The following is a 24,724-nucleotide window of genomic DNA, read 5'->3' on the forward strand; positions in this document are numbered from 1 at the left end:
TACACTATTGTTTTTAATTTATCTAATAGGTAAAATAATTTAAATATTACAGGTAAGTTAATTTTGACAATAAGCCTTCAGGTCAGGATTAGTTAGTATACACTTAGTATCAAACTTTGCAGACTTCTGCCTCCAAGTAAGACATAGAATGTTTCAAGAGAATATCACTTTTACTCAAATAATGAAGAAAAAAACAGAAAACTGACAAAATCGTAGTTTTAAGAACCCATTAAGGAAATGAGGATGCAAATAAACTTTCATGAAGTAAAACCTATGAAGCAACAAGGCCCTCTTAGGAGAAAAGAGACCTATATCTGCTTTTATCCTTGGTGGAGTGGATGAAGGAGGAGGAGTTCATCAGGCAATGGGGTAAAGTGAAACAAACCTAAATTAACATACAGTAGTGGTAGTAGGACTAGCAACTAGCAAATAATGCCAAATGGTGTCTGGCATGATGATGGAGAATCCTGAGGGGCTCCACCTTGCAAGCAAGTCTTCATCTACCTGTGAACTCTCTACATTCTTCAGTGAGAACGGGAGTTGCAGCCAAAAGACTGAAGAAGCGGAAGGGTGGATAGAGAGACCTTTCATCTGAGGCATTTGGAGCCCACCGAAGACTGAGGGCAGGTCTGGATAACTGAAGGAAAACGAAATGAGGCTTTCTGGGCCTTCAGTAACTAGGAGGCTATGGCTGTTGAACACTGTGGGGAGGGAGAAACAGTTAAGATAAGCTCCTTAGAGGTAAACATTCTGGGAAATATCAGGCATGGCTGCTACAGGTTGTGTAGCCCAGGAAGTAAAGCAACGCCTCTGAGCACATTGTGTCTTCTCAGAGTCTAAAGCACGGCATCCTAAGGATGTGGCAGGATAGGGAAGTTAAGAAAAAAAAAAAAAAAAGTCACCAAGGCTTTTCAAGCTTTCACTGAATGCTAGACCACAGTTCTTCAAAATGTAGGCTCAGGGAAGCAGGGCAGAGAACAAACGAGAGAACATCTGAACATCATAAAGGCAGAAGTAGGAGTAGGAGGCAGAAGTAGATAGCAAATGGAATTTTTCACTAACCCAAATAGCTGAGAGCCAAATCTCCTGTGATTTAGAGTGTTGGTTCTGTGTGTAAATCAAAAAAAGTGATTTTTACAGTGTCCTTGGTGGTGAGATCCCAGGCACTGCTGAAGTGAATGAACCTCATCAGAACTGAACTCAATATAAACATTAGCTTAGGCTAGAATTTCCCAAGAACACATTTATCGACTCAGGGACTCACGTTACTGTTCAGAAAGATAAAGGATGTGCCCTTTTCTGAAGGTAATATTATTTATATCATTTTCTTCCGAATTACAAAAAAATCATGAAAAGGAGCCATAAAATATAACATCATCAAAGAATGAAACCATTAATAGAAACCACTGTAGAGATGGCATAAATGTTAGAATTATCAAGCAGAGAATTTTAAAAGTTTGTAGTAAATATGCTAAAATGTATAGCAGAAACTTGAGTGAACAGAGGAAGTATTGAAGTAGAAAATGTCAACTATTTTTAAAAATCCACATGGAGATGTTAAGAAAAACACATCTCCGTTTGGATATCAGAAAAATGGACACAGGGAAGAAAAGAATCTGTGAATTTGGACAGCGGTTTTAAAGATGATCTAAACTGAAGCAAGAAGAAAATACAGAGTAAGAACTATTGACAGAACATTTGAGATCTTTAGTGCAATAAAATATATTCTATATATGTAAACTGGAGTTCAAAAAGAAAAGAGATGAGAATTGATCTCATTAGAATGAGAAAAAATTGAAGATATAATTGCTAAGATTTTCAAAATTTGGAAAAGTACCTGTGGAATCAAAAATCTCAGCAGACACTATGCAGGAGGAAAAAAATAAAACCATACCCAGGTATATCAAAATCAAATCAAAGAAAATCGTATCTAAATAGAACTTCTGTTAAAAACAAACGAACAACAACAACAACAACAAAACCAAAGAAACAAAAAAACTGTGTACACTCAATAGTAGCTCCCCAAAGATGTCCATATCCCATATCCCATATCCCATATGTCCATATTCCAGAACCTGTCAATGCCTTACCTTATATGGCAAAAGGAACTTTGCAGATGAGATTAGGAGAAGGATAGGGATATGGGGAAGATGATCCTGGATTATCTAGATGGGCTCCATATAATTACAAAGGTCCTCCTTATAAAGGAAAAAATGAGACAAAAGAGTGAGATCTGAGAAGATAATGAAAGCCTAGAACAGGGAACAGAGATATTTGAAGATGCTATGTTGCTGTCTTTAAAGACAAAGGAAAGTACCACAAGCCAAAGAAAGACAGGCAGCCTCTGGAAGCTGCAAAGGATAGACACTGCCCTAGGCCCTCCAGAAGAAACACAGTGCTGCCAATACCTATGGTTTAGGTCAATAGAACCATTTCAGACTTGTAATTTCCCAAATTGTAAGAGAGTTGATTTGGGTTGTTTAAGCCATCCAATTTGTGGCAATTTGCCACAGCATCAATAAGGTAGTAAACTACCAAAGGAGAAAGCCATGGATCATATTGAAAAACATTAAGAAAAATGGCAAAATTGTCATCATAAAGAATGATGAAATAATATCTTTTAAAGGCTAAATTTGGGGTGCCTGTGTGGGTCATTTGGTTGAACGTCAACTCTTGATTTTGGCTCCGCTCATTATCACATGGTTTGTGACATGGAGCCCCATGCTGGGCTCTGCACTGACAGCACAGAGCCTGCTTGGGATTTTCTCTCTCCCTTTCTCTGCCCCTCCCCTGCTCACTCTCACAGGTCGTCTCGCATGTGCATGTGTGCAAAAAAATAAACATTTTTAAAAGGCTACATTAAACAAAATAAAATAAATGAAAATTCAATAATTATTTCAGCTGTACATCCAGAATTAATGAAAGTAAAAAAACCAAAACACTTGTAGGACAAACAAAAAAGGAAAAAAAAATATTTCTTTCCTACAGAATACACTATAAGAGTAATTAAAATAAAAGCAACAACAGCAACCCAAGTTGTACAGGTTTAAGGGTAATTGTATTGGATCAAAACCTAGATTTTCAGAAACAAAATAATGAAGATTACCAGAAAGGATGAATCAATGTCTCTTTTTCTTTCTTATTTAGAAAATAAAATAAAACAGCATTTCAAATAGCTTTAATGTCAAATAATTAATCATAAGGCATACAAAGGAATGAAAGACCTCTCTATAGAAAACCTAAATAATAGAGAGGCATACCATATTTATGGATTGGAAAACTTAATATTATGATGTTTATTCTTCCAAATCGATAGATTTAAATAAAGCTAGAAGACAGTATTTTTTTTTAATTTCAATATGATTCTAAAACATATCTGTACATTCAACAAATCTGAACTGGACAAAACTATTTTGAGAGAATAAATAAAATAAAGAAAAGAAAATGCTGCAGCCTTCACTCTAGGCAGCTTTGACATAGACAAAGGATATCCTAGGATAACACACAAAAAGTAAAATCAAAAAGACAAAAAATAAATAGAACTTCATAAAAAATAAATTTCTGTTCATCCAAAGACTTCATTAAAGAAATTAATAGGCATAAACAAACCACAGACTAAAACACACGCATACATATATATCTGTCAAAGGAATCTATACAGAACTTTTACTTTTTTTTTTTTATTTTTATTTTTTTTTTTATTTATTTTTTATTTTTTTTTTTTATTTATTTTTGGGACAGAGAGAGACAGAGCATGAACGGGGGAGGGGCAGAGAGAGAGGGAGACACAGAATCGGAAACAGGCTCCAGGCTCCGAGCCATCGGCCCAGAGCCCGACGCGGGGCTCGAACTCACGGACCGTGAGATCGTGACCTGGCTGAAGTCGGACGCTTAACCGACTGCGCCACCCAGGCGCCCCTAGAACTTTTAAAAACCAATATAAAATTAAAGCCTTTTTATAATGTTTATTTTCAGAGACAGAGAGCGCACGTGTGTGAGAGGGGCAGAGAGAGCGAGACAGAGGTTTCATAGTGGGCTCCACACTGACATCAGGGAACCCAACGTGGGGCTTGAACTTACGAATGCAAGATCATGATTTGATCTGAAGTCGGATACTTATCTGACTGACCTACTCAGGTGCCCCCAAATCAATATAAAATTATATATGACTGAATAAATATGGACAAAAGTCTTGAATAGATATTGAAAAATGAAAATATGAATGTCTAGAAGGTACATTAAAAGATGTTCATCATCATCATTTATCAGGAAAATTAAAATGAGTGTAACTATGAGATGCCATCCCATATCTACTAGAAAGGCTAAAATCCAGAAGGATGATAAGAACACGATTTAGCAAAGATGTAGCAAATGTGGAACTCACATATAAGTGTAAAATAAGCAGCTACTTTGAGCAATATTTTGGTAATATTTTATAAAATTAAATATAGATCTACCTTATGAGAAAGAAATTTCACCACTAAATACTTACTTAATAAGTGAAAACGTATTTCCAAAAATATTTGTGCATGAATGTTCATCACAGTCTTGTTCATGATAGTCCCAAACAGGAAAACAACTCAAGTAATCATCCACAGGAGAATAGATAAGTGGATATTAATATATTCATATAATGGAATAACACTCGTCATTAAAAATGCCAAATCTTACATATGGTAACACGGATAGTTCTCAGAAAAGAAATGTTTAATGAAGGATGGCAAACACAGCAGTGCACGTACTGTATGATTGATTTCATGAAATCCAAAGGAGATAAAGTTTTCTATGGTGAAAGAAATCAGGGCTGCATTGTGACTGTGGACCCTAAGCACATTTGACTCTTCTTGTGTAATAAGAAAAATAATAATATTATGTAACATTTCCTTTCACCTAAACCTTATTTTTCCTTCCGGATTTAAAATAAAACATTTCCAGGGGCCACAAAGAGTACTGAGAGCCCTAGGCAGTGTGTCTTGACCGATATCAAAATGGTGCTTCTCTCTGAGGTGAGGAGTTGAGCTTGGGATTGCCAGGAAAGGTCAGAAGTGAACTTGATGTAGATGGAAATATTATATATCTTAATAAAAGTGTTAATAGAGTGTAAGATTGTCAAAAGTGAATTACTTGAGATCTATGCACTTACTAAAATATAAATTCTGTATCGAGCTAAATATATAAATCAAAATGTTCATATTCAAATTTATCATATTCCCAAATATATGTCTAAAGAAAATTAAAATATGGGTGAAATTAGGAATTAATTCTTGCCTTCCTAAAAGAACATTTTATCCCTTTATTCTCATTGCTCTGTGCTTCCTATCCCAGATCTCCTAAAAAATGTTAAAGCTTCACAAAGTCCATCCTTTCGGTCCAGCTTAATTTTGTCTTTATGTATACAGCAATCATTCTCAGAGTGAGAAACCTAGTGGATCAATCTCCAGAAGTTAGCAGAGCTAAACAATAATAAGTAATTAAAAAGGAATTTTTCTTTACTTCTGTTCCTCAGGACAGAAGGAAAATGTGATCCTCTTTTTTTTTTTTTTTTTTCTGCACTCTAACATTTATTTTTAGAAATTGCTCCTGTCAATCTGGAAGGCTATTTAACAACCTTTCTTGCTTTACTGTAAAGAAGGGGAATGTATGCCACTCCACCTGACCTATCATATTACCCCTTTTTTCTAGTCACATGGATTAATCAGGCATGGGCATCTGATCCAATTAGGACAAATTAGAAACCTTTTGAAGAGGTTGATATCCCAAATGATGATTATCTCTTCTACAAAGATAAAAGGTTGTTGGCACCATGTAAGTCTAGAGTAGCTTGAAATCATCATTGCTGTAGGGTGGAAGCACTACTGAGGAAAATGAGGCCAATGGTAAGGAAAATAGTTTCAGAGGAAAGAAAAAAAACAAAAAAGAGAGATTCATGATGACATTGAAGAATATCTGAAAAGAGCATGTCTAAAATTAGAAACAACCTCGGACATGAGTTACAAGGGCCAGAGATTCTCTTTGTGTGGAATGTAAGGAAGCCCATGAACATTTCTACACTAATAGTTTTCTGTCCCTTTTCTTGCAAGAATTGTTAGAAATATAATCTTATTTACAGCCATAATTATCATTAGATATTTATAATAAATTCGGTGTTGAAATAAAACACACATTGCATATTAAATTTTAATTGTAAACAAAATAAATGCAAAGTGCTGGTATGAACAATCACTTATGTTTATTTATATATATATTTTAAATATTTATGCACATTCATATGGGTATAAATAAATGGCATCCATGGCTAAGATATATTAACATACTTGTCATCTATATATTGCTTAAAAATAAAGTTGGCTTTTCTCAGATAAGTACATTTGCATTTTAATTTTTCAGTAGATCCTAAATTACCACAACATATTTTATAAACTTCTGCAGGTAAAATTTTAAAACAATACAAAGCAAAGCTAAGCAACCATATAGATACATTAACAGAAATTAACATGTGTGGCTTTGTGACATATCTGGAGCAAAATTTCTTAGACAAAGAAGGCTAAAAGGTAATCTATGAGTCCTTGAACACATTTGTGTGTGCTCTGTAATTCCATCTCCATTATGTAGATTAAGGAGTAGGGCACAGACCAGTTCTCTTATATTCAGTACTCCTGTTGGTATGTTGAACTCAAGGAGCATTACACACATCTAAAGTATAACATCACAAATTGTTTTCTCGATAATTACATTAATATAATTTTTATATTTGTAATTGTACATGCAAGAATCGAAATTGTTTTAAGTGATGGCAAGAATGAGACAATTTTGTTTTCAGCTTTTCTTATGATATCAGCCAAAGGCATGATGTATTTGATCCACAAGTAGGGACACGAACCAAGGTACAGAGTGTCATTAGATAACCAGATAGTTTTTTTGTTCTGTTTTGTTTTGTTTTTTTTGCCACTGTCAATTCCCTCAGCAGAAAGCTGTCCATGCTCTGTACAGAAGCATTGACAAGTCCACATCCTTCAATTCTAAATGTTAGAATTCTTCAACTCCATGCAGAAACCAACTAGTAGTCTCTCACTTCCAACTCCAAATTTGAGATAAACAAAATCTAATGAACAAATCTGGGGTTAGTCCTCTCCCTTTATTAAATCAGCTATGGTCCAGGTGTGTACATTTTTTTTTAATGTTTATTTATTTTGAGAGAGACAGAGAGAGCAAACGTACACTGGGGAGAGGCAGAAAGAGTGGAAGAAAGAATCCCAAGTAGGCTTCGCCTTGTCAGTGCAGAGCCTGATGAGGCACTTCATCCCAAGAACTATGAAATCATGATATGAGCTGAAATCAAGAGTTGGACTCGTAAACAACTGAGCCACCCAGAGGTCCCTGGTGGGGGAAACTTGAGGCCTTTGTAAGACATCTCACACCAACTGTTCTTAAATGACATTCTGTAGACCACATCATATTGTATCAAAAACAAATCCACAAGCGGTGCCTGAGTGACTCAGTCGGTTAGGCATCCAACTCTTGATTTCAGCTCAGGTCGTGATGTCATGATTAATGAGGTCTAGCACCACACTGACAGGGCAGAGCCTGCTTGTGATTCTCTCTCCTTCTCTCTCTACCCATCCCTCTTCCTCTCTCTCTCTAAAAAGACAAACAAAAAACCCCACAAATTCACAAGAAAAGAAACCTATTTCCTCTTTCTGCTAAGTTTTGAATGTTTGTTCCATTCTAAGTGTTCTTTCAAATGTAGAGTTCAAAATTTAAAGATTAGTTACAACTGTATTTAAGAAGTACAGTCTAAACACCTCCCCTTTCCATATATACCTACTAAAATTCTAACAACCAAGCAAATGGAACAACTCATTACATTCTACTTAGTTTAGAGATTCCACAGAAAGTATGCTAACATGATTAACAGTCATCTCTGAGACATTTTTACTCTTTGTGGACTTATACATAATAGTATTTTAAACATAGAATGAAAACAGAGTCAGATCTTAAAGAATGGATCCTAAATCTTCTGGGGTGGTCTTCAAAGTTATGAAATTATTACAAGTTACAATTATAATATTTCAAAACGACAAACTAATTTAAACTCACAATCTGATTTCGTGAAAGTATCAGAAATCCAATAAATATTTTGCATTAGGTAATTCAGTTTTTAAAAGCATAGCAACTTTTAAGAGAGTAGCATAAAATCTTAGTCATGCTTTGAAGTGTAGGAGAGGAAAGCAACTTTTCCTCTTTCTTCTTATTTCAGTACCTGGGTGTCTGAGAATTAAGCTGACAAAAAGACAGATTAACAGGAAGAAAAAAAAAGGTTTATGTGTATGCATACTATGCATGGAGGTAACAAAAGAAATAGCCGGCTCCTTAAATGATTAAAGTTACAAGCTTGGAGACCTAATGAAGTAGGGAAAGGGAAGAGGGATGAAAGTCTCTTCTTCTAGGAAGAATAGAAAGTTTTCTTCAAGAAAGGTAAATGGCTTTTTAGGAGAACCAAGGAGAGATAAGAAAGTTTATATATTTATCTATATAGACATGAGGGGTCTCTCTTTCCTTCAGTGCCTTATGTAGGCTTATTTTTATTCTTCCTCCAGGAATTGACACACTTTGAAGAGCGAATTTATAGCAGCCTCACTTCCAGGAAGTTGCCAATTTTAGTCAAATAAGGGAAGGTCAAAGTAGGCTTTCCTTCTGCATGTGTTGAATTTCACATGTCTTCAGTTTAAAATAATCTTCAGACCAATTCTGGGATTCCCAATGGGTTTCTGCACAAACAAATGGAAAGCTTGGCTAAAAGACAGACTACGCAATATTAAAAATTGTAAGTTTACTTGAGCAAAATTCAATTTGAATTGGGAGCCAAGAAAAATAATTATATGAGAGTGCGAAGCAAAGAAAGGAAATTACCTGATTGACTATGGCTCAAAGCCTAGATGGCCGCATGTGATGGTGATTGGTTGTTCTGAGTGTTTTGATTTTGGAACTTTGAGGCATTTACAGGCTTAGACTTTTGGTTTGCTTACGTAAGCTGCCACGGCGTTAGAGCTACCTCTGTCTAATGGCCTTCTTGTTTAATTTATTTAGCAACATCTATGATGTAAATTTGCTCCCTAGAGCTCCACATTATTTAAAAGTTTTGTTAAAGCTCTGTATCTTCTGAAGTCATGTTAGAAGGAGGTAAGAAAAGAATGGCAATTAATGAACACAAAATGAATCACTTAAGACACAAAGTTCAAAAGTTACCAGACAGAATTGGAGACCATAAAATTTAGATGTCATTGGAAAAATAAGTCAATGGATGAACATATTAGATTGATTTATAATTAGTTTGGCAAAGAAATTTGAAATATGGATTATTTAGTATATAGGGAGAAATGTATGGCAAGTTTACAAAGAAACCTTTGACAAGCTTGGGTTATATCTTTTTGTGTAAACACATACCGAAATTATTTTATCCATACAAATATATAATATTGTTAGCAGTGATTAGAACACAAAAAGATTAGCAAAACTTTAAAGTAAAATTATAATATGACAATGTTAGAAACATTCTAAAAACTGTCTTTAGCTCCCTCTCTCTCTCTCTCTCTGTCTCATTTTCCACTTCAAGGCCCTCTCTCAGAATTCTGCTTTTTTTGTTGTTGTTGTTCTTAGTTTCCTCTGACTCAATTCAAAGAATGTTGTAACACGTGCACTAGGATTTCTTCATTCCTTATCTGTAGTTTGTGAAATTGGGAAGAGAAAAGGAGATGTGGATGGGATCTCCCTCACATAAAGGAGATCTGGGGTGCCTGGGTGGCTCCGTAGGTTGAACTTTGGACTTCCGCTCACGTCATGATCTTACAGTTAGTGAGTTTGAACCCCACATTGGGCTTGCCAGAGCCCACTGTAGATCTACGGTCCCCCTCTGTCCACACATCCCCCGCTCATGCTTTCTCTCTATCTCAAAAATGAATAAACCTTTAAAAAAATGAAGGAGATCTAAAAATTAGGAATTCTGTTGGTTGTGGGTAAATTCTATGAGGAAAATATTACAGATCTACATATAGCATTTGCTTTGGAAAAGAATGTAACAGTTGCCATTCTTTGACATATCAGAAGCCTTCAGTCTTCACTGGATTATTTTAACAGTAACAACATTTTTTTTTCTTTTGTGAAATTGAGAATAAAGTTCTCCTGGGTACAAATAAAAGTGTCACCTGAGATAACCTCAATAGAAAGACAGAATTATGCTAGTTTCTCCATCCCTACTCATTGAATGTTTGGGAGTTTTTTTTAAAAGTCTCCCTGCCTCTAGCATCATATCTACTAACCAAACTGCAAAACCAGTAATAACAAATTTTATATCATCAACTTAGTTTAACAGGCATTAGTTTGTGAAATTGAAATAATTGTTTTCAATGTATATATGATACATGATACTATATAGGATGATGGTTCTGAGTCTAAAATATGTATATTCACTTTTTATAAAGCAATTTTTCTACCCTATTTCTCTATGTATACAATTCTATGAGCACTGTGGCTTGGGTTGGCTAAAATCCATACTGCATTCTTTATGTCTGCTTTTATATTTTTCTAATTAGCCAAGAACAATTAATCAATTATACTTCACCATTATATTATTTCATGATGTCAAATATGTCTCATTTTATAGAACAATGTAACAAAGCTTTCATTTTTTAGGTTGCTTTTCAATTTTTAATTATACGTGTAAAATAGACATTTACTGGCAAAAATATTTTGACATGATTTCTGAGGTCAACACAGATTACTGGCAGTTGACATTAGGGTGTACAAGTGTAAATATAACCATAATTAAATTCTGGAATATTTTTGTAAAGTGGGAGACTATATTGTTACTAGCAAGCAACTTTTAACTATAAATACATCAAATTTCAGAATGAAATACAAGCTAATGGCAGTGAACCGAAGACAGTTTCATAGCAAGATAGAACTTTGAAACTGAGGTTTGGCATTGCAGAGAAAGGAACAATTAATTTATACCTCAGAAGATTGGAAACTAGAAGCTGTAACCCTGAAGAAAGAAGCCTTAAATTGATTCTCTGACTGTTTAAAAGAGAACCAGAAAAACTCTGTAACTCTATTCCTCAACTTAAGACAGTGGAAAAAGAAAATCAGCTCTATGCGTGAGAACTTGATGGAAGGGGAAAAAAAAAGTTATATAGAGTAGTTACATTATAAAGGTTATGATGGGAAATACCAAATAAAAAAACTTAACAGGACTTCTGGGAATGTGATGGAAGTAATAGCCCCAGGAGATATTAGGCAATAATTTACCAGATAAAAAAATGTGCCAATCATCTAAATAAGCATAAAATAAAACACTTCAGCAAAATAAATGGAAACAAATTCATATGTAAACATACCATGTCAAAATTCTAAAAATAACAGAACACCTTAAAAATAATTACAACCACACTATAAGCATGTTTCTTATCAGCATTTAAAAAAGATTAAAATAGGGGCGCCTGGATGGCTCAGTCAGTTGAGCGTCCAGCTTCGGCTCAGGTCATGATCTCACGGTTCGTGGGTTTGAGCCCCGCATCAGGCTCTGTGCTGACAGCTCGGAGCCTGGAGCCTGCTTCGGATTCTGTGTCTCCCTCTCTCTCTGCTCCTCCCCTGCTCATGCTCTGTCTGTCTCTCTCTCTCTCTCTCTCTCTCTCTCTCTCTCTCCTTCAAAAATAAATAAAAAAATTTAAAAAAATAAAAAAGTTTAAAATAAAATAAAGTAATAATAGTAGCTAGCCACAATGGAACTTCGGTAGTATTGTCACCTTAACAATATTTAGTCTTCAAATCCATCAACATAGAATATCTTCATATGGATCTTCATACAGGTCACTTTAAATTTATTTCAACAACGTGTTTAGTTTCTAACGTATGATTTGTACTGGTTAAATTTATCCCTAGATATTTTATTCTTTTACGTGCTATATTGTAAATGGAAGTTTTCTTAATTTCTGTTACCATTTTGGATTGTTCATTGCTAGTTTATAAAAAAAAAAAACAACTGCTTTTTCTGTGTTTATACTATATCCTGCAAAGGTGTTGAATTTGTTTATTAATTCTAATCACTTTTCAAGGGTTCTTGAGCATAAGATCATGCTGTATGTAAATTAAGATACTTTTACTTCTTCCTTTCTAACTTAAGTGTTTTTTATTCCCACCGCCGGCCGCAGCTGCAGCCTCAGCCCCAATTGTTCTGTCTAGAATTTTCCAGTTGAAAAGACCAGTGGAATTGGGCATTTATGTCTTGTTACTGATCTTAGTGGGAGACTTTCAGTTACTGTGTGATGGCAGTGGGTTTTCTCATAAATAGCCTTTATGAATTTGAGGAAATTCCCTTCCATCCCTAGTTTGTTAAGCGTTTTTATAATTTAAAAAGAAATGTTGAATTTTATCAGATGGTTTCTTTTCTTTTTTTCTTTTTCTTTTTTTTTTTTTTTTACTAACTTATATAATCATCCGCTCACCTCGTTTATTCTATTACTACAGTGAATTATATTGTGTTCCTTCTTCTGTTTTTGGAAATGAATGGAAAAGAATGATTGGGTAATTTTCCATAAATGGTTGGTAGATAAAACCAGTGAAGTCATCTAGTCCTAGGTTTTGTTTTTGTTAGTAGGTTTTTGATCACTGAGTCAATCTCTTGTTATTTCAGTTACACTTTTTATTTCAGTAAGGTGGTAGTAATGACCCCATTCTAATTTTGAATTTAATAATTTGATTCTTCTCCTCCAACACGTTGTTTTCTATTAGTGAATCCAGATAAATGTATGTATATTTTGTTGATTTTTTTCAAAGAATCAACTTTGGTTTAGTTGATCTTCATTGTTTTTCTATTCTCTTTTTTAAGATTTTTTATTTTTATTTTAGAAAGAAACAGGTGTCACTCTCTCTCTGACTGACACAGGGATCAAGCCCACGATCATGGGATCATGGGATCATGATATGGGATCATGGGATCATGAAATCATAGTTATGATCTCTCTCATAACCTTTCCATCTCTGAATATTTTAAGTATGGTTTGTTATGTTTTCATTTTCACTCATGTCAAAGAATTGGGGGTGAAGTTTTCTAAATATGTCTACTATGTGTAGCTGGTTTACAGTGTTTTGTTTTGTTTTTTTTTAATATTTATTTATTTTTGAGACGGAGAGAGACAGAGCATGAATGGGGGAGGGGCAGAGAGAGAGGGAGACACAGAATCGGAAGCAGGCTCCAGGCTCTGAGCCATCAGCCCAGAGCCCGACGCAGGGCTCGAACTCACAGAGGGTGAGATCGTGACCTGAGCTGAAGTCGGACGCTTAACCGACTGAGCCACCCAGGCACCCCTGTTGTATGTTTTTTATTTCATTTTTTGATATTGTCTCTAGTTTTTTTCCCCATTATTAAAAGAGGAGGGGTTGAAGTTTGCAATTATTACTGTAGAACTGTAAATTTTTCTCTTCAATTCTGTCAATACTTGTTGCATATATTTTGGAGGTCTGATGTTTGATGCCTATATGTTTGTCACTGCTATACCTTCTTGGTGAAATGATCCTTTTATTAATGTATAATATCCTTCTTTGTCTCTGATAAGAATTTGAGGCTTACTTTTTATTTTGTCTGATAATGTTATAATCATCTCATCTCTCTTTTGGTTATTATTTGCATGGAATATATTTTCCATCTTTTGACTTTCGGTTTGTATTTTTAATCTAAAGTGCCTTTCTGCTAGACAGTATATAGTTGTATCACCTTTTTACCCATTCTATTAACCTCTGCCTTTTGACTTGATAATTTAATCCACTTAAATTTAAAGGAATGAATGATAAGGAAGGACTTCTATTTTTCTACTTTTTCTATAAGTCTTACTATCTTTTCTATTTCCCAGTTTCCTCCATTACTGCCTCATTTTGTGTTGTTGCTTTTTTTATTTTTTGTAGTATTCCATTTTGATTACTTTCATATATATATATACATATATATATATGTATATATATATATATATATATATATATATATATGGTTGCATTCTTCGTTGTTCCCCTTGGAATTGTAATTAACCTCTTAAACTTATTATATTTGTTTTGAATAAATATCACCTTAGCCTTAATAATACATAATAAAACCACTGTCTCATACAGCTCCACTCCTCACCCTTTATATTGTTGTTTTCACAAGTCAGATTTTTATCCATTATGTACATTAATATAAATTTAAAATTGTTTTTTACTTTTTATTAACCCATATAATTAAAAGAAAGGAGTTACCACTCCAAAATTCAGTAATACTAACTTTTGTATTTCCCTATATAGTTACCTTTATCTATGCTTTTAATTTCTTTATATAGCATTTAGTTATTATCTAGTATCCTTTTATTTCTGTCAAAAAAGAGTCCTGGTACTCCTTAGAGGTCAAGTATACAAGTAGCAAATTCTCATAGGTTTTGTTTATCTGAGATTGTCTTAATTTCTCCATTTTTGAAGGAGAGTTTTACCTGATAATGGAATTCTTGTTTGTCAGTATTTTTAAGTCAGGAGATTAAAGTTATCCTTCTACTATATTCTGTTCTCCATGGTTTCTGCTTAGAAATCAGCTGCTATTTGGGGTGCCTTGGCAGCTCAGTCAGTTAAGCACCCAACTCTTGGTTTCAGCTCAGGTAGGTTGTGGGATCGAGTCCTGTGTCAGACTCCAGGGCTCTGCTCTGAGTGTGGACACTGCTTGGGATTCTCTCTCTCCCCCTCTCTGACCCTTCCCCAATCGCACACATGTGCACCCTCTCTCTCTCTCTCAAAAACCTTTTTTTTTTTTAAAGAATTCAGTTGTTATTTTTATCTTGTATTTATTTTATAGGAGAAATATCATATTTTGCTACTTTCAAGATTCTTTATCTTTCAGAAGTTTAAAGTGTGTCTCAGTGTGACAATTTCTGTATCTATCCTTCTTGGCGCTTATTAGCTGTGAAAATTTGTGTTTTTTAAATTAAATCTGGGAAGAATTTGGACATTATGTTTTCAAATGTTCTTTCTGCCCCTTTTTCTCTTTCATCTCCTTCTTGGACTACCATTATGCTTATTGTATATGTTTGATGGTGTCCTACAGGTGTCTTAAGCTTTATTCTTCTGTTTTGTTTTGATTCCTTTTTATATTTGTCCTTTAGACTGGACAGTTTGAAGACTTATCTTTGAGTTTTCTGATTCTTTCCTCTGCTTACCAAATTCTGATATTGAAAACCTCTAGTGAATTTTTCATTTCCATTATAATAATCAGAGCCAGAATGGCTGGAGACATGGACTGGTATCTTTAACATAATTACCACTGAGCTGGGAAAGAGAGAGCAAGGCAAGAGCAAGGGAAAATGTCACAAAGCTTTTCTACTATTTTTAAGTTGACTTTTTCTGGAGTCAGCCCTCTCAGTTTCTATAAATTCTTGAATATTTTCTAGAGTTCTGATAAAGCTTATTCTGAGGGCTTAAGTTTAATTTTTTTAATTTTTATTTTTTGAGAAGGACCAGACTCTTGGAGCTACCTGCTTCACCATTATCACTGACATCATCTTGCACATAACTTTAAAAGTAACTTTTCTGATTCACTATTTTCCTCATGTTACTGTTTGTTCAGTAATCCAGAATGATACCTTATTTCCTGCCAAATCTAGCCAAACTCCTCAAACTGGCAGTAAGAACTGCTATACATAAGTAGCAAATATCAACTCCTCCTGTATAGTCCTTTTCATTACATGGACATTTTTATGCCTGAGTTATGGAGTGTGTCAACCAGCTTAATGAATCTGAGTGCAAACTATCTAGAATCAGCCAAAGGGTATAAAGAAGAAAAGTTGGGGCACCTGGGTGGCTCAGTTGGTTAAGCTTCCAACTTTGCTCAGGTCAGGATCTCGCGGTTTGTGAGTTCGAGCCCTATGTTGGGCTCTGTGCTGACAGCTCAGAGCCTGGAACTGCTTCAGATTCTGTTTCTCCCTCTCTCTCTGCCCCTTGCCTGCTCTCTCTCTCTCTCTCTCTCTCTCTCAAAAATAAATAAACACTAAAAAAATAAATAAAGAAAATAAAGAAGAAAAGTTACTGAAACCATTGACTGAATAAGCCTAAAATAAAATTGAGTCTTATCTTGATTATTTGGGATTTAAATAAAGAGAAAATATTGTAAAGTTATATATACACAGTGAAAAGAAAGCTTCTCTTATTACAAATATTTTCAATATAATTTCAAGTTATAGGTCTCCAACAATAACAAGAATATACATTTTAGGATTTCATTAAAATTTCTACCTTGTTCTAATTTAATACATAAAAACACAATTTCCTTTATTCTAAGAAAATAAGATAAACTTTCTTTCCAAATTCAAACTCCTTTATTATTAAATAGTTCACCAATTTTCTGTGTCAATATACAATACGATAGCACCGTAATAATTAACTTATATTAATGCTTTTTTACATCTTTAGATGATATAATTAATTATCAGTTGTAACCAGGAAAATGATATATTATGGTCATTGTCATTCTCTTTTTTTATGATGACATCTTCTGAACATATTTCCATATTACTAGCTGCTCTCTTTGCTGAGGACTAAAGCAACAAATGGTACATTTTAAAATTATTAATTAATAAGATAATGAAAATTAACCACTGGAAACATTTTTCTGTGACTTACATCACCAATAAAAGGAAACTTGAGTCTAAGAATAATTTATTCCCAATAGAAAATAATATAAATAACTGTAACACTTATTCATAAGAATGCTACTAAATTATTTAGGCATCTTATAACCAAAGCACTCAGAAAAAAAATAGAGATCAGGGACAATCATTGATAGGTATACACATTGCAGTATTTCTTTAGTTAAGTCACATTTTTATAAACTGTATTTTATTTAATCAATTTATTATCTTCTAGCATTTGGCATTTTACTACTCTAACTTACCACTGATATTACATTTTATTCAATCATGATATATAGAAAATGAAGATATGCACCAGTGTTTCATATCACAACATTTTCATGTAATCTTTCTCACAGATAAAATTTGTGCCAAATATATGAAGTTGAAAAATAATAAGGTTAACTGAGTATCTATGTATCTATCACTTTAAAAAATAATGTATGTACATATATAAAATAAAATAAATATATATATGTATATGTATATGTATATATATATATATATCTTTTAGAAATATTTCACATTGTAGTTCAATTTGTTGATGCAATGTGATGTTTTTGAATATAATGTCAACTAATGTGTCGGGGTGCCTGGGTGGCTCAGTTGGTTAGGCAGCGACTTCAGTCAAGTCATGATCTCCTGGTTTGTGGATTCGAGCCCCACGTGGGGTTCTGTGTTGACAGCTCAGAGCCTGGAGCCTGCTTCAGATTCTGTGTCTCCCTCTCTCTCTGCCCCCTCCGTGTTCTCTCTCTCTCTCAAAAATAAAAATTAAAAAAAATTAATTAAAAAAAACCCAAAAACTAATGTATCAGGCATTCCCTCATCCACTTATTAAGATTCACCAGGGACTCTGCTAGGGGATGAGGATCCAGTTGTTGGACAAGCAGGCAGTATCTTTGCTCTCTTGAAACCTCGATTTATTGACACACAGATATTAAACAAATATTCATATCAGTAGCCTTATAATCGGTTCTGTTTTAGGTGTTATGGAGAAAAGACACAGAGTTTTACAAAAGTGCATTGACACTGATGACCAATGGTGGAGTAACTTTAGTAGTAAAGTAGTGTAAGGAAAGGGATAAAGAAAGGGCATAAATGAAGGCCTCTTTGACAAGAAGCCACATAATGTGAGACCTGTGTGATGAGTGGGAGTTAGGCAAAAATGTTGGTGTGTTGGTGTGCAGTTGGGATGATTTCTGGGGGATCGCCATATTATAATATCTTAAAGACCAGAAGTTTGCAATGAGGCCATTGGCAGGGCTGTAGTGTGAACCAACCACTAAAGTACAGCAGACACATGGGCTCAGAGACAGGTCTTTGAATTGTTTTGCTTCCAAATTTACCATTCCCTACCTCCATCTTTCAGAAGTAAGTCGAAGCAGAAATACCTCTGTAGAGAGACAAAAAGTGTCCTCAGGAGCAGGACATGGAGAGGAGGGCAGGTGCAGGGAAGACATAAGCACAAGGTCCTTTCCCCTTCAGAATTTTGTACCTGCCTTCTGGCCTTCTTGATTTCCCTGTTACAGCTGACAAGTCAAAGGCCATTCTGTTTTCTAATCTGTTTTGTGTGACGGAACATTTATTTTTTTTTTCTTTTTAGAAGCTTGTAGAAAATTCCCTTTGTTTTCAATATTTTTAAATTTCACAGTGTCATTGTAGGAGTCTATTCTGATTCATTTTACTGGGCACTGGGTGAGCACTGTCAATTTGGCAATTAATGTCCTTTAGTTCTGGGAAATGATTTAATAATTTTATTAATTATTTCCTACCATCTGTTTTTCTTCCTTCACCATCTGGACCTTCTATTATTTGGGCTTTGGAATTCTGGAAGTGATATCCATGTTGCTTTTTTGTGGTTGTTGTTCTATGTGTTATCATTTTTTCCATTTAAGTTTTTTAACGTTATTTTCCAGACTTCCTCTTGAAGTCTGGTTTTTAAATTTATCAGGTTTTTAAATTCCAATAGTTCTTTTGGTTTTTGTAATGTTTGTTCTTATTCTTATTTCAGGGATCAACTATTACCTTTTATTTCTTTAAGATATAAAATACAGGTTTGGTTTGGTTTTGGTTTTGTAGTATTTTTCTCCTTGCATATTCTCATTTCACGCTATTTTTTATGCTTATTTTGTCATTAGTTTCTTTTTTTTAATTTTTTTAACGTTTATTTATTTTTGAGACAGAGAGAGACAGAGCATGAACAGGGGAGGGGCAGAGAGAGAGGGAGACATAGAATCTGAAACAGGCTCCAGGCTCTGAGTTGTCAGCACAGAGCCCGACGTGGAGCTCGAACCCACGGACCGCGAGATCATGACCTGAGCCGAAGTCAGATGCTTAACCGAACGAGCCACCCAGGTGCCCCTGTCATTAGTTTCTATGTTAGACAGTTTACTCAGATGTCCAGCTAATGTTGGCTTTCTGCTTTCAATTATGAAAGAAATATCAAGAAGCTGACTTAGAATTTCTGAGCACCAGGTAAGGTTTTTTAACTGTTAAACTTCACTGTGGTTGACTGGGTGGATCAATTTTAGGGAACTCTCGATAGTAAGTTACAGATTTATCAGAGAAGAGTCTTTGAATCACCTGCTTTAGAGTTATGCCTATGACTGCCAATATTCTTGCACAGTGCTAGGATTGAATGCACTGCAGGGAGAGAACTTTTCACTGCATTCAATATTCAGTATTCTTCAAATTCCATATAGTTTTTGTCTTGAGTGAATTACCTTTCAGACTTCTACCAAGGTTGTTCAGTGGAGAGAATCTAGTAATTTAGCAGTTTCTCCAATAATTTTCAGCAGGGCTCTGTATTTTAAAATCACTGCCAGGGTGCCTGGATGGCTCAGTCGGTTAAGCGTACAACTTCAGCTCAGGTCATAATCTTCCGGTTCGTGGGTTTGAGCCCTGGGTAGGGCTCTGTGCTGACAGCTCAGAGCCTGGTGCCTGCTTCGGATTCTGTGTCTCCCTCTCTCTGACCCTCCCCCACTCATGCTCGCGCTCTCTCTCTCTCTCTCTCTCAAGAATAAACAAACATTAAAAAAATCACTTCCACTCTCACTTTCTGAGAGACACTTGGTGCTGCTTGTTTTCTGGGGAATCTGTGCAGTAAATAAGGTTTTTCAACTTTACCAACATAGTGTTCATATTCAGTTTCCCCCAAGTCACTAATTCAGCTCCCACCTATTTATATTCTTTCAGACTTCTAATATTTTTTGTTGTCTTTCTTCCAGTTCTCCTTATCCTTGTATATATCTTTTAAAATAATTTCTTTTTGGTGGTTTTGAAGGGCTTAAGTAGGGAGCATAATGATGTTCATATGTCCAATATGCCATAGTAAACTAGAAGTGCACTAAAGAGGAAAATATATGTGTGGTGGTGTATATGTACATACACATACTTAGATTATGTATTTTGTACATTTGTGTGAAATATATGTAAAAGAAGCTTCATTGTTTTCTTAATTTCTGCAATTCCCTAATGTAACCACTGTTAAGGAACTTTATCTGTATTTCATTAAACAAAAATCTATACTGGGTAATAGTTTCTAGTTTTTGTTTGTTTGTTTAAGAAAATGTTCAGAGGAGGGTCTTTAAGTCTACACATTTTTCATAAGATTATTTGTGAAGGAAGTAAAGGTTTATCCTATTGCTTATTATCAAGACCATCGAGAAAACTAGAGAAAAGTCTGTTAATTGGGCCTGAATGGATGAAAGTTGAATAGAAGGAAACTGATATAGGACAAAAAAGACTGAGTATCAAAAGCAACAGATCTGTGCAAAGGGAGAGGCAGAATGTGACACCCAACAGTTTGAGAAAAGCCCTCATATTCTCTATAAAAGTTCAGTGAAACCAAGATGCCCAACCCCTAAATACTTCTTACTGGTGATTGAAGAGATAGCTCTGACTATGTAGCCCTAGATGTCAATCAGAAGTATCATAACAGAGATGCATTCAACGACCACCAATGTCAGAGAGAACATCTGGTAAGCAGATGGATATGACACAGTGTAGGATTGCCTTTTTTCGGAAACATGTCATGAGATGGTTGGACTCACCTTCCTGAGGAAAGACAGAGAGTTTTGCACCATTGATGCTGTGTACCCTAGAACAGAGAATAAATTGGAAACAAGGATTCTCTGGGAATAAAAATTTATAGTAATAAGTGGTCTCCAAAGTTTTCTGTTCCTAGTATCTTGATGTTCACATCTTTCTTTTTACCAACACTTTACAAATGCCTTGCCAAACTTGAGCTCTTGTGTCAATAAAATCATTAAGTAGGAATTTGAGATGTTTTCTCATTTCCACTACTTGGTAAGTTGACAATGTGGACAGGAAATCTTCTACAATAGAAGAAATGTAGTCATGAGATCCAAAGTTAAATTACTGGCCACATTGTTGTTGAAGAACATTTTCTGTAATACTATCAATATGGTACCATGCTATTGAATCATCAAGAGTTAAGTAGAGTGTGTGAACTAACCTGAGAGCTTGTCAATTATTGTTCCAATGAGTATCAAATAGCACATAAGCATTGGATTATGATTCTTTGAAAAGTGAAAATTTCAATATAAAATTTTCAACTTTGAAAATTTGAAAATTGCCTACATTTGGGTTTATGCATTAGAATGAACAATACTCACAACAATAACAATAATAACAACAGCAGCAATAATATTGTTGTTAATAATAGTTAATAGTAATATAGTTATTAATAGACAGCTACTATCTTAAGGATGTTAATTTATAATAAGTCTGTGAAATCTGTTTTATTTCCATCTCCGTTTTTCAGATGAGAAAACTAAAGTAAAAAGACACAAAGAAAATTTTCAAGATTACACAACCAGTTACTGATGGAGCCAGGTTTCAAACCCTGGCAGTGCGCACACACACACACACACACATATATATATATATATATATATATATACACACACACACACACATATATATACACACACACACACACACACATACACACACACACACACATATATATATATATATATATATATATATATATATATATATGACTTTTAATACCAAGTCTTTTATGACTAAAGGTGAAGGTAATCTCAGTCCTTGTGAAAAAAATTTCTGAAGTCCAAGTTGCTCTACTTCCAAACTCCCTTCTATGCTTTTTTTTCTTACAAAGCATTCACTCATGTTATCACTTATCATTTTATATAGATGGCTGTCAAATTCAGATTCCTAGACTTTCCACTAAGCTCATATTTTACATTTCCAATTGCCTATAATAAATATGTTCTATATATTCGACCAGAAATATAAAAATCAGCTGGCACAAAATCCGGGCAAAATAATGTAATGGTTAATATTTAAAATACATGGATTGAAACCTGGGGCCATCGCTGATCAAGTGTGTGACCTAGGACATGATAAGTAAACACTTTGGGCTAGTTTCTATTTTATTTGTAAAACAGAAAGCAAAAACTTAATTCATAGGTTACAAATACCAAGAAAAGGAAAAATAATTAGGAAAATGCTTTAGTCAGTATTCATAAAAGATAGTTATCAGAAAGGAAACTTGTTTTGGAGGTAATTCTCTACTTCAGAGCTACCACTCAAAGAACTACCTAGGAAAAACTTTATTTCTGCCTTTAAAAAAATTAATGTTTTTATTTACTTTTGAGAGAGAGAAAGAGACAGAAGGCAAGCAGGGGAGGGACAGAAAGAGGGAGACAGAATCCGAGGAAGGCTTCAGGCTCTGAGCACAGAGCCTGACACAGGGTTCCAACTCACAAACCGTGAGATCATGCCCTGAACGGAAGTTGGACGTTTAACTGACTGAGACACCCAGGCGCTCCTATATTGCTGCTTTTTATATAATTTTTGAAAATATGTGATAAGTACTTAAAAATAAATAGTTTAAAAGAGATATCATAGGTTCTAGTGTTTTCCTTTATTGGGACAATAATAAAACATTTAGGAAATCATCACTCTGAACCTATTTGTAAGGGTCATATAAAAATGATACAAGAGCCAAGTTTTATAGAACATAACATATTCTTTCTTGTCTTCCCATGCTTTTCCTTTTCCAACCAATTTCCACCTGTCAAATTTGTAGCCAATTTTTAAAAATCTTTGATCAAATATGACTTCTGTTAGGAAGATTTTGTTATTACTTTCCCTTAAAATAAATCTCTTACTCCAAACTTTCATATCATTTTTTATCTACCATGTGACAATTTTTTTTTCTTTTTAATATATTTACATCTTAGCTACTTCATATCCCTATTAAAACGTAAGGTCCTTTGGAGCCTAAACACAAATGACATATATTTTAGTCTACTTTTCAGTACTTAGGTGATTACCTTTTTGTAGTGAGTTCCAGAACATAACCTGTACATCCAAGAAAGAGGAGATAGACAGAGGAAAGAAACAAGGATAGTCACCAAGTTATAAACACCATAAAATATCATTCCAGTGGGATCATGTGGCCATGGAGCCTGAAAAGCATAATGAGAGAGAAACCCTTGGAAAAGAGCATCAGTGCTAGATATGTTGGCAGGGTAGGGAGAGTGAGGTGCCAGATCATGAAATAATTCTAAATTTACACCAAATCTGCCATATTTGTCTGCCAGCAGTGTAAAATGGAAAAATGATAATATTATCCAAGCAAATTGTACATGATATAAAGGTGTATAGAGATTATCGTGTGACTATGGAAATTAAAACATTTATAAAAAGATAAAATATTTCTTTATGTATGGTAGAGATTATATTTTGTTATATAAATTGTAGAGAGTTTATCAGCAATTTAAAAGTAAGCAAAATCCAGTGATGGGGAGAACACCACAATCAAAATATTTGGAAGGCTAAGGAAACAACTATCTAGTAAAATTAATAAAATAATCTTTAAAAATAACTAAAAAAGCATTTGTTTTGGTCAACCGATGAACTAAAATATTTATTTTATTTTGTGGAAAAATGAGATTGCAAATATGTAGAAGTCATAAATGTGGAATAAGTTGAAAACTTTTAGAACGTTTAAAATAATACAGTGATATGAAGCAAAACAACAACAAACAAACAACAACAACAAAACTAAAATAGAATGTAGAGCTACAGAATAAATTAGTAAGACCAAACCTAGAAATCACAATGGAACATAGGCTACATAAGATTTTAAATACAAATATATAAAGGTAAAGTTGGTCTCATAGAATGCATTTGGAAGTTTTACCCTTTCTGAGATAATTACCCTGTGAAGCCCTGAATTTTTGTTTTTTGGAAGTTTTTTGATTATTGATTCTATTTCTTTGCTGGTCAGTCTGTTCAAGTATTCTATTTCTTCCTGTTTTAATTTTGATAGTTTATATGTTTCTAGGAATTTGTCCATTTCTTCCAGTTTGACCACTTGTTGGCATATAATTTTTCATGAATATTCTTTCATAATTGTTCATATTTCTGTGGTATTGGTTCTTATTTCTCCTCTCTCATTTTTTTTTTATTTGGGTCCTTTCTCTTTTCTTTTTGGCTAGAGGTCTATCAATTTTGTTAATTTTTTTTCAAAGAAATATGTCCTGGTTTCATTGATCTGTTCTACTGCTTTATTTTTGTAGTTCTATATCATCTATTTCTGCTCTCATCTTTATCATTCCCTTCCTTCTGCTGGCTTTAGTCTTTGTTGTTCTTTTTCTAGCATTTTTAGGTACAATGCTAGGTTGTTTATTTGATACTTTTCTTGTTTCTTGAGGTAGGCCTATATTGCTATATACCATGAGATATCACTTTACACCTGTCAGAATGGCTAGAATTAACAATACAAGAAATAACAGGTGTTGGTGAAGAAGTGGAGAAGAAACCCTCTTTCCCTGTTGGTGGGAATGCAGTCTGCTGTGGCCGTTTTGGAAAGATGTATGGAGGTTCCTCAAAAAGATAAAAATGTAAGTTCTCTATGATCCAGTAATCACACTACTGGGTATTTATCCATAAACTACAAAAATATTAATTCAAAGGGATACATGAACCCCTATGTTTATTGCCACACTATTTACAATAGCCAAATTGTG

At 34.3% G+C, this 24,724-nt stretch overlaps 1 protein-coding gene and 1 long non-coding RNA gene across 5 annotated transcripts in view; one reads left to right on the top strand and one right to left on the bottom strand.

Moving 5' to 3' along the window:
- Window positions 1-24,724, top strand: part of FSTL5 (follistatin like 5) — a 789,672-nt gene that overhangs the window by 238,488 nt on the left and 526,460 nt on the right. The gene's annotated exons all lie outside the window — the stretch shown is intronic.
- The window catches only part of LOC131506914 (uncharacterized), a 65,578-nt gene that overhangs the window by 24,745 nt on the left and 16,109 nt on the right, over window positions 1-24,724 (bottom strand). Inside the window, exon 1 of one of the 2 annotated variants that reach the window (XR_009259221.1) lies at window positions 20,747-20,794. The exons of the other annotated variant lie outside the window; for it this stretch is intronic. This is a non-coding gene — a long non-coding RNA (uncharacterized LOC131506914). Of the gene's footprint in view, window positions 1-20,746; window positions 20,795-24,724 lie in introns of those variants that run through there. 2 annotated transcript variants of the gene reach the window in all.

This window comes from Neofelis nebulosa, chromosome 3, assembly GCF_028018385.1.
Source record: "Neofelis nebulosa isolate mNeoNeb1 chromosome 3, mNeoNeb1.pri, whole genome shotgun sequence".
NCBI classification, from domain to species: domain Eukaryota; kingdom Metazoa; phylum Chordata; class Mammalia; order Carnivora; family Felidae; genus Neofelis; species Neofelis nebulosa.